Here is a 13,857-nt window from a genome sequence, read left to right as displayed (position 1 = left end):
AGTGTGGGATAGGTCATACCAATCCTTAGCCTAGTGGATCTTTCAACTAGTCCCAAATCAAGGGACTGTGGGGAGTGGAGAGTTCTGGAACAGGACGGCTACTTGGGCAAACGTGAATCTGTGATTGGAGGAATTCTGGATGTGGAGATAGAAGTTCCTCAGAGAGACTGGTGAGAAGCGACACAAGAGCCTCGGGAGAGGAAGGAGCGGAGGCAGAACCCATCCTGGCTGCAGGCACACTCAGGTGTCACAGGGGATGGACTTCGGAAAATGAGGGTCATGCACTTGCATCCTATCTTTACTGGCTTTGAGTTCCAGAAAATTCAGCATGTTCGGAGCAGAAAGATAGAGTGGGAAGGGGCCGAGAAGCACAACCGCCCAGGGACTCCAGACAGCATGTGACCGTCAGACCCTGAGTGGCAGGCAGGAGGGCCAGCTGCCTGGTTTCCTTGCCGGGCACATTGCTTTGGCCTTCGGTGACCACTTCAGCCCAGGCCTTTCCTGCTGCTGTACTTGGGCGAGATACCACCCAAGAGGGCAGTATACTTAGAGACTTGGCAGGCGCGGTTTGGAAAGATAGGAACCTTTCCAGTGGAAATTCGAGGTCTTACTTACCAAGCAGGAACCTTACTCAGAAGGTGATTTTAGAGCTAATTATGTGCATCACCAGCTGACCTGATAGGAAAAGCAGAACTAGAATTCTGACAAGTCATTACTTTGCTTTTGGTGGTTGTGTATTTGTACTTTATTTTGATGTGGTGTTGATGTGGTTAGGCCTGACTATTTCAGAATGACTCACAGGCTGTCAGCCAATTGCCTTCCAAGGGTCATTACATTTTCTGTATTGGGTTGTCCCCCTCTTTCTAATGAGACTGGTGTTGCTTGGGTAACAGCTTTAGTTTTTGGCCAAATACATTGGCCATGCATGTCATAGGGGAAACGGAAGGGTCCATTCTGAAGTCCCCCTGACCCCAGAATGCCATTCTTTTACAGTTCACAGTTATTTAGTGATTTTCGCTGACTCTTCTGTCCACTGGACTCTACTTCTCTCTTCTCTCCTGCTCTCTTGGTGCTCTCAAATTTATGGAGTTCAGAGGTGACTGACCCTGGATTTAACGTTGAGGAGGAAGATAATGGGAAGAGATTGGTTCTAGTCGAAGGAGGACCCTTTCCCTTTCCCTGTTTCAACAAAGTGAGACTCACTGCTTCCACCCTACTCAAGGGCCAGTTCTTAGCACTTCACACCTTTGGTAATGCTTGTTTTCTTCTCTTAGGTGTCCTGTGGGGAAGCTGTTTTTGTCCTTGAAAGTTCCAGACTTAATTGAATGTGACTCAACCAATTGAGCCATAGCAATTACAAAACCTTCCTTTTTAGGACTGAGTGGCTTCCCCGTGTTTGTTTTCCTGCATACCAATAACCTTAGAATTCTTCAAAGTACCTAGCTTTAGCGATAACTAAAGATTGAGGTTAGGTGAGGAAATTATTGAGATATGAAAATACCCTTATTTCCATAGGAAAATGAGGAAGTGGTATTATGATTATCTGTTTTGTTTACACGTAAGAAAACTAATGTCCAGAGAGGTTAAATTGCTCGCCAGGGTCACATAGCCCAGAAGGGGTAGAGACTGGATTTGAACCCAGATGGTTAGTTGTTTGCCATCAAGAATTATCTGGAACCTTAAGGCTGTTTCCTTAGTAGGAGAATTGACTCAAAAGAGCAAGGATGCTAACTGGGTGCTTTTCCCTGAGGATGCACCTGGTGCAGACTTGAGAGCTGTGACTTTCTGTTCCTCTTTATACTTTGAATGATACCGTGAGCTATGAACTGAAGGGGTGTCGTGAAGATGTGTGCGGTGGTGGTCATCTCTCCATTTTGGATGTGCGAAGCACGGTGCCCTGAAGATATCGATGAGAACCCGAGCGTAGGCGCTGCCTCGCGGTACGTGTCTGTATGCTACTCAGAAACCTAAAAGGCAGAGCATAATTTTGCATTTTCTAAATCTAAGACCTCTGAACGTGGTCAAGGGTCAGCTGTGGAAATTATAGCAAAATGATTAAACATTGTCAGATGTGGAGTCTCAAATAGTCCAAAACATTTAGATCATTCTTTTAAAATTTGTTTCTTAAATTTTGTGTTTAGTTGCTCTTTTGAAGTCAGACAGCATATCTTCGGTTGTAAAATACAGCACCAAGTGGGGGGCAGGCCCTGTTAGTTCACAGCTATTGACAGTGAGGTTATGTTGCCAATTTTGAAAAACTAAGTGTGATTGAAACACTGAACTATTTTTCCTTTATAACAATATCTTAGGCTGAGATAATTTTACCTACCCATAGCTCTTCTAGAAAAATGGCCCCAGCTATGTAATAGGCTCATGCAGCCTCAGGGTTGGAAGGCACACTTAAAACGTGATCTCATCCAAACATTCACTTAGCCCAAGTCATGTGCAGGGGTTTTGGAAGGGCAAATGGTCAGAACTTATTTGTCCTTGGTCTTAGCATTGTGGTTGTACATTGACTCTGATGTGTTGAAAGGAGTTGAGAAAATATCCATATTCTCTGGAAGCAGGAAATGTCCCATTTTAGGAAGAATAATCAAAGGGACAGAAAAAAGGAATCCAGGGAAGGGGCTTTGGTGTCTTAGCATAGGCAAACTCAGAGTCCAGAAAAATGTGTCAAACTCAAGATAAGTTCAACATGGGGATATTGTTTCATGAGCAGGATTGTGAGTGCAAGGTCAACTCTGCAGGGTTGGTGGATTGTCACGTGGCTTCTCTCAGTTCTGTGCTTCTGTGGTCATGAGGTCCTTGTGGGGCCTGTGCCTCCTTCCTTGCATCCAGTGTTTATCAGCGTTTCCCACACAGACTCTTGATAAATGTTGGGCTGAACTGAAAAGCTTGATAGCTCGGAGGCTGGAAAAGATAATAAAATAGGACAGAAGAATGCAGAATATAGAAATAAAAGAAACTGGAAATCTCATATAGCTCCTCACATTTGGGTAAATTGTGGTCAGTCTGGGGGTCTGGAGTGCAATGGTAAGGTGACCCTTTGTAGCATTTGGACTGAGAAATTGACTCAAGTGGATATGCAGTTTGGATCCACCCTCCCTGGCATTTGGATGGTGTTGCTAGGCATGTTGCCTTTTTATGGTATACCGTTCCTTCGCCTCTGGGAACCCTCTCTGATCCAAGTAGGGATGAGTTTTCTGTTCTCTATGGTGCCGAGCATCCTATATCTCCTGTCAGGCTATCTTACTCTGTTGTAATTGTCTGTGCTTGTGTCCCCCACTAGTCTGGAAAACTCACAGCCATGATGCCCTCTTATTGGCAGAAACCCAATAAATATTTGTTGAATGAATGGATCCAGCATCATCCTTCTTTGGGAGAGTAGTATTGTCTTGATAGATAGGATTGTGTGGCAGCTTCTCATTTAAAACAAAGTAGCATGAATATGTCAGCTTATAAAGAGAAGAAGAGGGGCACGTGAGCGAGAAAAATCAATCAGGCAAATGATTATAGCTGTCTTAACATCCTTTCTGAAACAAAGGAGGCACAAACAAAAGTAGTGATTATTTTAATGAAGTTCCCCAGTGCTTTGTAAAGCCAGGAGACCTGATTGTACTTGTCTCATTACTGAACACTAAAGAAGTAAAGGCAGTGCAGGAGTTAAAGAGCATTTGGCAACATTACAGCTGCATGTGGTTGGAGTGCTGGAGTGGGATTTTGGAATCGTAGGAGCTAAGCCCTCGAGGAGCCTCTGGTTTATACTTGGTCCTCCTTGTTCTCATCCAGGGGAACAGGCCCTCGGGTTACGTGGTTCATGTCTGTTGGAATGTTTAATTTAGGCTTTAGAAAGTAAATTTCAAAATTTAGTAACCATCAGTAAATGAACCAACTGGTATTTTTCATTTTGATCTTGGGAGCATGTTTCTAGAAGAATTAATCCCAATAACATGGTGGCCTATCCCCATCAAGAAAGTACAGTAAATTTGAGTTTCCTGAGATATTGTTATTGGATTGGTGTCCTTCACTGCTTTCAAAATCTGTTGGGATCTGTGTCACAAATATGAGGCATGTAATTAAGAATATCCACTTCCACTCATCAGTCCAGGGGGTGCCGCATGGAGTTCCGTATACCTGTCCACCCCTAGAAATAGCAGCAGCACGGACAGTCAAGGCACATTCACCCTTTATGCTTTAAAGTATGCATCCTTTTAAATTAACATTATGAACATATTTCATTCTTGTTTCTATGAAATTATAAAGAAAAAGCCTGTGGAGTTATAAATTAAGAAAGACAAGAACGGAAGTAAGATATTGTGCTTTTTGCTTTAGCACTTAGTTGGAATTTATCACCATCCCTGTCAAACACTATCCCTGTAAATGCCTCCTTTCTGCGTGATCAGAATCTTACAGTGGCTATCTTAGATATTTTATATTAAAATATGCAAAAATACACTAAATAACTAAAACATTCAAATTTCCACTATGACATACTTTTTTTTTCCAGGAAAACATTAATTTCCATAAACAAAGCAAGAAAGTTATTGCTAATGGGGAAGATAATAGAATTGCCTTGTTCCGTCAGAGAGACTCAGCCCGTTGTATCTGGGTTGCCATGGGTGTGGCTGACCTCACAGAGTCGATCTGGAGTTCTCTGGAGTTCCTGGCAATTTCCGTGTCGTCTGTGGTGAACACATCCAATGGGACCCCTTCACTGCTGTCGCATGTCTTGTTTGATTCTGTCATCAGCGTTTCGCCTGCTGACCCCTCCTTTGATGGCACTAGTTTATTCATCAAAAGCGTATACTTAGGCCAAATGCTATGTTAAAGTTAAATATCGGGGCGATAACTAAGACAAAACACTCCTTGCTCTGAAGAAACTTGGAAGTGACGGGGGAGACAGAAAGTTTAGCTAGCTGAAGTTATTTGTGCTAAGTGTGATCCAGCTCAGGAAGCCAGGCAAGGGGGAGGCCTTGAAATCAGATGGGAGAAAGGGGTGGACTGTCTAGGACAGTGGCACAGGAGAGAGCGTCCTTCCATGAAGAGATGAGCAATGAGTGGGAGTTAAGAGTATGGGAGGTACTAGGGGAGGCATTCCAGCCTGGAGGCCTGAGCTGAGACTCCTGTGTGAGGCTCAGCCCAGGGAAGAGGGAAGTGTGCCTGGTGAGACAGTGACAGGAAGGGGGTCAGAGAGAAAGGCTGAGCCACTCACTGAGAGCCATGGTCGTCAGCTACTGGGCCATGGGCTAAGGACTTCCCCTCGCCCTGAACACTAGGGCAGCCAGTGAAGGGGTTTAAGCAGCGTGGCTCAGCCAGGTTGCGATTCAGAGTGGCGGCTGACAGCTGAAAGGTGATGCATTGGAAGGGAGCCAGGCTGCAGCCAGGGGACCTGGGAGGAGGTTTTAGAGGGAGAGGTGAAGAAAGGCCAGGACCTGAGGGAAACTGTGGCAGCGGAATGAAGAACCTTGGGGGCGGGGCAGAGTGCAGGTGTGTAGGGCAGGCAGGGGGCCAGAAAGGGAGCTCTGGCCGGCCTGGGTCTCAGGCGTCTGGGTTTCCACCCGGAGGGCTGCAGAAGCTGTCTAGCTTTCTGGGGTCAGTGCCACCTGCTTCTCTCTGGGTCCAGTGTTCTGGGGCTTCACATCAGGTTTCTCTGTGTAAGACACTGTAAATGCTTTCTTTCCCATGAGAAGGGCCTGCAGAGAAGCCAGAGCTGGGCGGGCCCGACTGTCCTGTCTGCAGACAGAACCCGAGTTCAGCCCACCAGGAACGGGCGGAAGGCACTGCTTGGCTTCTCAGATTCCAGGGACCTTCGCAGAGCTGGTGCTCCTTGTCTTTTCTAGGCTTGTTTCCCTGTAAACTAAACAAATTGAAACTGTGGACCATGGAGAGAGAATAAATATGGAACCCACAGAACTATGATTACAGAGTCGCATTTTAGACGACAACATTTAAACTCATTATTGTGTTGTTAGGAACACAAGGAATTCTATGGTTAGGTGTCCTAGACTTCTTCTCTCCCCCTCAATGTCTAAACCTCTCTACACTGTCTTCCTGGCTGCTGGCATGCGGCTCCTGGAGGCTCACACTAGAGTAGTTCTTCGTCTTGTATAAGAACAGTTTTAGTAAGATGGGACGCTTTCTTAGTTAAATGCCACATCTCAGTCTCTCTTCCTCCCCTCTCTTAAATGCACACACATGCACACATACACACAGACACACACACACAACGTGACTGCTAAAGTGTTTTTTCACCTTTTGGTTCTTAGGATTTGGTACATGTTTTTAATGTCACTCCATGGCCTCTTCTTTATATTGATTAGAGCTGGACTTTGTCATGCTTTGCTTGGTTTTCTTCAATTACCTCATTATTGTAATTGTTGACTTTACTCTGAGAACTGCCCTTAGTTCAAAAAATAATAAAAACAGAGGAAGAAAGGAAGGGATAAAGGTAGAGTAAGCTTACGACATTAAACAGGAGGTGCCCCCTCGTACGGTGCTCAGTATTGTGCACGGAGAAGAAACCACATGTTAACCACTGGACCTTTGGCCTTCCAGCTGGTGTGACTGTGCTGTGCTGGTTGGGCGTGGCTTGGTGCATCACTGTTGGTTCTAGGTGACTTTAAACTTGCACGCACCGCCCTGTGTTTTCTGGTGTTTAGTCGCCTGTACCATCTGTGGCCCAGGCATGTGAATTCATTCCCACACAGCTCATCTTGTCCTACAGGTTGTCTCTGTATCTGCTCTTTTCTGCAAAGTATTGGGTAATTCAACCTTTTTTCCTTTTCCTTTTCCATTGTTTCCTCTTGATTTAAATACTTATTTTCATTTTTTGTGAAAGTGAAACCAAGATGGAGTCTTTCTAGTTTCATCTTTCCAAAGATCATTTGAAGGCCCTGGCCATACTTTTCTACTAAAGGTGGATGCTTTGGGTCACTCATACCAACTGTTATCTCTGCAACCTCCTACTAGCCACTCTTCCTAGTTATGGACCATCCTCATACCTATAACTTCTGTCACTATTAATGGCAGAAGTAGAGTCTGTGGACCATTTTTATCTACCAAAAGAACATTTATTAGACATAGGTAACAAATAACTGAAACTGGATTAGACATTGGCAGAAAATAAAATGTTTTATAGTCATCCCTTTTTCTAGTTAAAAATTGCAGCACTTGAAATTGTTCATTGAGAGAACTGATACTCTCAAATTGCAACCTCAGGAAAACGGAAGCTTTTGGTTAGTTTGTGAAGCACTGGGAAAAGATTTGCCACTTCTGCCTGAAGGTCGACTCCTTCTAATGCAGTAAGCAAATGACCAAGTATTCCCAGGACCCAGAGCCCTCAAGGCCTGGCTGGACAATCAGTGCATGGTTCTTTCTCTCTGCAGGGGACTTCATAGGAGCTGGCACCTCCCAGCTGCTCTTCCTTTTCAGGGCTATTTCAGCAGGAGCCTAGTGTAGGAAGTGACCTAGAGCACAGGTCAAGAACCTGTGCACTGGAGCCAGACAGACCTGGATTCAAAACTCACCTTTGCCACATGTGAGCTACACAGGCTGGAACTATGGGGTTATTTAACCTCCCTAAGCTGGAGTCCTCACCTGTGAAGTGGGGTTAACACTGGAGCCTTCCTGTGCAGCTGCTTGAGGCATAGGTAAGCTACCCGTGCAGGTGCTTGGGATAGTGCCAAGGACATGGTGAGACTCACCAAGTGGTGGGGCTCGAGTCCGCACCCCCCTGTCAGGCTCCATTTTGAACCCTGCCATGGAACTTGGTAGAGCCCTGGGTGGCTTTCTTACCTGTACCTCCTGAGGTGTGGGGTCCTATGACCCCAGTTTGCTTGACTAAGAAACCATACCAGTGAGGGCTATAGATATGTTCCTGACCTGGTTCTCCCTCTGTGCACCCCTGGGAGGAAGGACCGACTGTGACGGGGTCAGCAATCCTTGTTTATTAGAAGTAAATGTGGATCACCAAACTTTCTGTGTTTATTGCTAAATACAACTTATTGTTTTATTTTCTCTATCTGGCTGGCCACATAGTGAAAGATGGAATTATTCCTTGGGCTCCAATATTTTGCCCTTTGAATCCCTTTGGGTTTCCCAGAATTAATTTGTTAGTGTTCTTTTATTTTTTTAAATACTTAAAAAATTCTTACTGTTTAATAGCGGATCATATTCTGTCTTCTGTATTTGCTGTTTCTGCTGGAAAACTGAGACGGTAGGAAGCGTTTTTTTCTAATGCCTGCTTAGTAAGCATTATGCTAGTCTTGGGCCTTCTGTAGGATGTTAGCAAACTGCTTGCATCATAAATTTCAAGTCCTAGATTACACTGCTTGAGATAAAGTAAAGATAAAACGTCTTGCTGTGCCACCTGTTCGTTAGCTAATACAGCACTTGAGCCCCAAACCAGGAATGAGCTGACTTGCTCTGAGGTGGTGACTTTCAGAATGATTTTGAAATTGTACATTTCCTTGTCTGTGAAATGGGGATAATACATGCTTTTCCCTCTGCCTCTGTGTTTTGTAAGGATCACACAAATTAACATATATGAAAGTATTTTTTAACACATAAGTTGTTAGACAAACATAAGTTGTTACTTAGCCTAAAGGATTTTCATTCTTTCTCTCTCCTCACCACCTAAGTGCCCCCTGAGCATGTGGTTCTATTCGTTAGTCCTTCCTCTCCCCTCATTTTAGAGGGAATATTCCATATTCTTCTCTTCCCACTTGCTGCTTATCTAATGCTATCTCCATGCTTGACAAGGAGTAGTGCTTCTTCTGTCCCCGGATGGTTACCACTGGCATCTAGATGTATTGCGAACAAGGACAGCTGGGCCCTCTGTATGGATTGGTCATGGAAAAAAATATCCCATTACCACAGAATTCTAAAGATAATTTCAGTCAATATCTTGCATATGAGAACTTCCTATTTTCTCTTTGATTCTTCTTTACTTTCAATTTGTTCCACAGAGAGTGGTAAAATTAATGCACCAAAGAATGGAAAGTGCTTCCAATCTTGCAAATCTATTGGAAAAGCAACTCTTGGTTTGAGGCCAAATCCCAATGTGGGACTTGAACTCATGACCTCATGCCAGAGGCAAGAATGTCACCAACTGACCTGCACCGACCCTTGTAAGATGTAGAAATTTAAAATGCTTCCTTTGAGTAGTCCTGTTGTTGCATTCTGTGTTTTCTCCCTTCTTCCAGTCTTTTCCTGCGGTGTTCCTGGCCTCCCTCTTAGGAACACAGTTTTGGAGATCTATTTTTTCCTCACTCTTTCCATTTGCTTGCTACAGATGCTTCCTTCTTGCTTTCCATCTCTCCCATGTAAGTTCCTTTTTTTGTTCTTGTTCCTTCCTGTCCTTCTTCTGGATTAAAAATAGTCCCCAGGGTCTTTGAGCCAATTGGCCACAAATCTGACCTTTCTTCTATTCATATGGGGCTCCCCTGAGCATCTAATGATCCTTTCCTATTCTCTCAAGATACTTGGACCCAGCATCCATTCCCTGTCAGTTTGCGCCTGTTCCCAGCTGACTTGAGCTAACTAACCAGTGTACTCAGAGCTGAAACTGGAAATTAAGGCTCTTATACAAAAGTGCTTAACAAGTGATGTGCTCACATTAAATGTTCCAAACACTGAATCCTCTCTCCTCTGCTGGCTCTGTGTGTGGTGCTAAAGAAAGGACTCTTTTTCCTCTGTCTTGGGATGCCTGCGTGACACTCGTCTTTGTGCAACACAGTGACACTGGTCGCCTCTGCCCCAGGTCGGGCTTCCAGACGGCCTGCTGCTGAGGCTCCTGGAGCGGCCTGCGGTTGCTTTGCTTCCACAAAAGTGTTTCTCAGGGACCTCGAGTCATCGAGTGTTTTCTTCCCGAACATTCTTCACTTAGAGTTGGAGGATTAGGATATTCTTTCTGTACAAAAATGACTTTATCCAGTGTTGATCTGGACAATCCACAAATGAGTGTCTGCTTCAGGGCGAAGCTCGTGAAACTTAAGATGACTGGGCTAGAAGAGCTGGTGGCAGCAGCTCTGCTTTCAGCCTCAGCCCTCACCTGTATGCTGGGACTCGAGGCAGCTGGTTGACACCTCTCTTCTCAGTGGCAGAAGATTTCAAAGGCTCCCTTTTGCCTGGCCCTCCAACTCCCTGTGTGGCTAGGCTTCCATGGAAAGACCTGGTCCCATTTTTCGTTGAGGACTGAGTTGTAGATTTCCTCACTCAGAGCGAAGCTGACTTCCAGGCGCGGCGCTGTCTTCCTGCGTCCTGCTTGGTGCTGTCGTGCTTTATGCTTGCGGGCTGGCTGGCATGCTCCCACTGACCTTGAGTCAAGCGTCGCCTCTACTCTCCTACTTTCCTGACCTCTCTTCTGGATCATCTGTCCTTTTATCTGGGTTTCCTTGTGTCTTACCCAAAAGCTCTACTATGACACTTAGCACCCTCTTAACTATCTTTAAAATATTGCTCTTTGCCCTGTTCATTTAAGCACCTCGAGGGCAAAACCATATTTACTTCCACATTCCTAAAACCTGGGACAGTGTCAGGGACATTTTCAGTACTCAGTAAGCGTCTTATAAATTATTTGGCCTTATCTCTATTACATGTATCTTACACATATCTAGAACATGTTATCTTTAATGACATTTTTTAAAAATTGTCATTGATAATATTGTCAGTCTCAATTTTTGAAACAAGAAGAAAATGCTGAGTAAATAAATGGAATTTAACTAATGTCATATACTGAAACTGGTGACACCACAAATAAAGAAAATACTGTTTTCTTCATCTTTGTCTTCATGACCTATACGTTTCATGATCTTAGGAAAAATGACCCAGCAAAGATGGTGACCTTTATAGACTGGCAGATGTGGAATATAGAGTTGGTCTGTAAACATCTTAGGGACATGTAGGTTGAGTCATGGTCAGACAGATCTCTAGGGACTGATTTCTGCTTTGATATCCAAAGTTGTCCTGCTTAATGTTTTCACATATCTTTTATCTGATGCCTATAATTTGTTTCAAGTTGGCATTAACCGGGTATCAAGTCAGTCTGGCTTTGCTTCGTTTAAACACATTCTTTTGAGATCTGACCCCCTCCATGAGCATCACAAGAAGCCTCTTACTCTGAGACATAATTCGCAGGCTTGTCATGCGGTTCCTGTGGTGTGCTTCTCTTCTCAGGACTCACTGGCAGAAAAAAAAAAAAAACAAACTTAAAAATGGGTGACGTGAATTATATACTATCGTCTGTATGGCTTATCAAGCTCCCTTTGCTTCCCTCTCACACTTCTTCTATTCTGTGATCTTTTTTTAAAAATATAATTTTTAGTTGTAGGTGGACATAATACTCATTTCACTTTTATGTGGTGCTGGGGATCAAACCCAGGGCTTTAGGGGTGCTAGGCAAGTGCTCTACCACTGAGCCACAACCCCAGCCCTATTCTGTGATCTAAATTCTTAGCTCTACCTTGGTTCTACCTTAGGCAAAACGTAAAGCTCAAGCCGCAGGTTTTCAGTCTTCTACCTGTTTTCGGTGCCTTCGTTCAGACCCTCCCAGCTGTAATTGGCTCTGTCAACACCAAGTTCTCCGACGGCCTCTGATCCTTCTTGCATGAGCCCATACCGTTTTCTCTGTACAGGTATCCTATGGCATACTTTGGAAAAGAAGGTAGAACTTTTTAAGCAATGCTGTTAAAAGAGGGATACAACAACCTTATACTCTTGTGTGTGTGAAAGAGGAAAAATTCATGATCCTTCCATGGGAACATAATTCCTTTTACTTTTGCTTTTTATCTTCCAAGTTCTGTTCACAGGCTCTCATTTTAACATAGTTGCAGGCATGCTTTCTATTCAGTTTTTGTAATCAGCAGATAATATTTTTCAGAACAAATTCTGTAAAAGTTACTTTCTAGAAAGTTTGACTTGTGTGATATTTGTTATGTTTCTGATGTCACAGACAAAAAATGCATTTGGACTTTGTGTATGAGGAGGTTCAAGGTGATATTGCCTCTAATTAGTTTACAAGCCTCATTTCTGTTCTTTTACTTTGTGAAATTCCCCATCCCTTATCAGAGCTGTGGGCTGCACGGGGAGCTGACTGTGAGAGGCGGCCATGTGACTGAATGTGCAGGAGTGGATGGGGCCCCTTCCTTCTGCTCCCAGCTGCTCTGGGATGTGGGGCCAGAAAATTCTAGGGCTGCTTGATCAGTGGGGTGGCTACTGGCCACTCACATTCATACTTGGAATGTGGCTCATCCAAAGTGAAACGTCTGTCCACCTAAAAGCCACTCCAGATTTTGAAGACTCAGGACAAAGAAAAGAATGTAAAATATCTTGGTAATTTTTTAGAGTGATCAACATGTTGACATAATGATATCCTAGATATAATAGGTTAAATGAAATATGTTGTTAGAATTAACTGTGCCTATTTGCTTTTGCTGTTTTAATGTGGGAACTAACACCTTTAAAACTACCTATGACTGCTCTTGGACAGTGTTGCTCTTGAATCTTACTTTTCAAAAGGAAGTTGTCATTTATCAGTGGGTTCTGAAGTTAATTTAGTGGGTTAAAAATCAGCCCTTTAAAATTAGAACAGAATAGAAAATGTCAGAGTGGCATTATTTTTGTTTTAAACATACACATGTGGACTGAGTACCATGTAAGATGTATTTAAAAAAAATATGAATCATGGTTAAAAAGTTGAAAAGTTAGTGTTCTTTGTGGTCTGGTATAATCCAAAGTATTACCAGGAGGCTTGGTCTGCTCGGTAAGAGGGCAGGTTGGTACCAGGGACATCATGTGGATTTTAGGTCTGGTTGGAACCAGCTCTGGAATGCCTCACCTAAAGCAGACCCCACACGAAAGTAATTGGTGCCCATCAACAGTAGCCCCTCAGGAGACTTCCTGAGTAAGGGACGAAGGAAGGATGACTGTCGTGTTGTTGAAGGCTAGACCCATGTGCTCAGCCCTCAAGTATGCCCGGAGTCCAGGAGTGACCTTTGTGTGACTGCGTGCTTCTTGAAGATGTCTTCAAAATGGTCTCATGGTCAGCAATACTTTCTAAGAAGCACGGTGGTTTCTTAGTGACCTTGGAGTCAAACTGGATTGAATAGGGTTTTTTGTGACCCTTAGCTTCTCCTCACCACAGTGACTTGTTGAAGTCAGAAGAAGCTGTATTCTAATCCAAGATCACATCTTCTTCCTGCCTGACAGAAAACATGTCCTTTACAGTACACAGATGCAGGGGCTGAGGTCGCCAGGGGTACACATTTGGTGGGGTTCTATAAAAGGCCTCTTAAAGCCACAGAGAAGATGGGGAAAAAGCTCTAAAAAATGAAGTTTATGAAGTTACATGGCCTTGTATTTGTTCTGACAGTTGTAAAAATTCTTTTGGGCTGACCCATTTTTCCTTTCTTAATTTGAAAAAAAAAAAATTCTGGCAGGCAGGAGTAAGAAATGTAAACCATGTGACTAATGCTTCAGCTTTCTCTCCTGGAGACAGATTCTTTAAAATTATATCTTAGACATGCTTGATTTTTAAAAAAACAATTGCCCACCAAAACCACCAAACACTTATTTCTGAAATTTGTAGACTTAGATGGCATTCGTTTTCAGGAAAGAATCTCAAAGCACAACATTTAGGAGTTATTGAATGGAAATCTTCTTTGGGGATTTTGCCCTGGTGAATTAGATTACCCCAGGCACTGACCAAGGGCCAGGCAGTCTCTTGCCTCTATTTTGCTTGAGTATTTCCAGTCCTCTTGGTAGCCACCCAGAATTTTCAAGAGTTAGACTAAATGATCTTCAAGGTCTTTTGTAGATGAAAAGTTCTATGAGTTCAGTGACTGACAGAATTGGCAGTCA

The 13,857-nt window shown here is 43.7% G+C and overlaps 1 protein-coding gene across 6 annotated transcripts in view; it reads left to right on the top strand.

The window, feature by feature from the left end:
- Positions 1-13,857, top strand: part of RGL1 (ral guanine nucleotide dissociation stimulator like 1) — a 147,119-nt gene that overhangs the window by 38,911 nt on the left and 94,351 nt on the right. The window lies entirely within an intron of this gene.

Source organism: Sciurus vulgaris (assembly GCF_902686455.1).
Source record: "Sciurus vulgaris genome assembly, chromosome: 12".
NCBI lineage: Eukaryota > Metazoa > Chordata > Mammalia > Rodentia > Sciuridae > Sciurus > Sciurus vulgaris.
This window is presented reverse-complemented; position numbering and strand designations above follow the sequence as displayed.